Raw genomic sequence first — 867 nt, 5'->3', positions numbered from 1 at the left:
CTACATAATCAGCCTAGAGCATTTCTTATTGAGTAACTTATCATTGAGTTCCAGATGGAAGCAACCTCTAACATGAAACAATTCGAGTTTCTGGTAGCTAGAGACAATGTCAAGATACCCTTTGGTTGTGATGGCCATGTAAGCTATATTCAGGTGCTTGAGCTCAGGCATTGTGGTTGCAATGGCGTGGGCTTCGTCATCCTGGTAGACACTAAATGTTGAACGAATATTCCTTCTCAAGCCCGTAAGCAATTTACAGTTACGGTCAAATGCTTCCATAGCACAGGCACCAATGCCATAACAATAGCTTAGGTCTAAGAAAGTGATGGTACACATTCTCCCTACAATCTCTTCCACTATTGAATCACTTATTTTGCTTCTCTGTATTTGCAAGGTCTGAAGGGAAGCCGCACTAGCAAAACAAACAGGTTTAGTTTGCACCATGACTTACAATTAAAGATACAAAAAAGACTAAAATTGAGTAAATAGGTTCAAACTAAACCTGTTAAGAATGAAAAAGTAGCTATTAAGGTCGTTTCTACTTACTGGTCTACAATGAAGGAGAATATGGCATCGTTGGGTAGACCAACAACACAGAGCTTACGAGGAGAACCAGAGATTCTGATCAGCATTTGAAGCATTCGATCCAGCAGCTCCTACTGGCGAATGCGGCGGCAGCTCCACACCTCAATGTTGATCTCTTGCCAACTGTAAGGCCCCACCGCTGCTTTTCTCCATGATTTGCAAATCCTTGGAATCACAGTCAATTTCTCCTTAAGAGATAATTTGCTGAAGATTAACCCAAGCGCATTTGGGACTAGTTCATCCCAACCACCTCCCTCCATCTAATCTTTCTTCAAACCTTGC

General features: G+C 41.9%; 1 pseudogene; it reads right to left on the bottom strand.

Annotated features, from left to right (window-relative positions):
* LOC122644803 lies at window positions 1-867 on the bottom strand (annotated as a pseudogene).

This window comes from Telopea speciosissima, chromosome 11 (genome assembly GCF_018873765.1).
Source record: "Telopea speciosissima isolate NSW1024214 ecotype Mountain lineage chromosome 11, Tspe_v1, whole genome shotgun sequence".
NCBI classification, from domain to species: Eukaryota; Viridiplantae; Streptophyta; class Magnoliopsida; order Proteales; family Proteaceae; genus Telopea; species Telopea speciosissima.
Note: the sequence above shows the minus strand (reverse complement) of the source record. Positions and strands in the feature narration are given on the sequence as shown.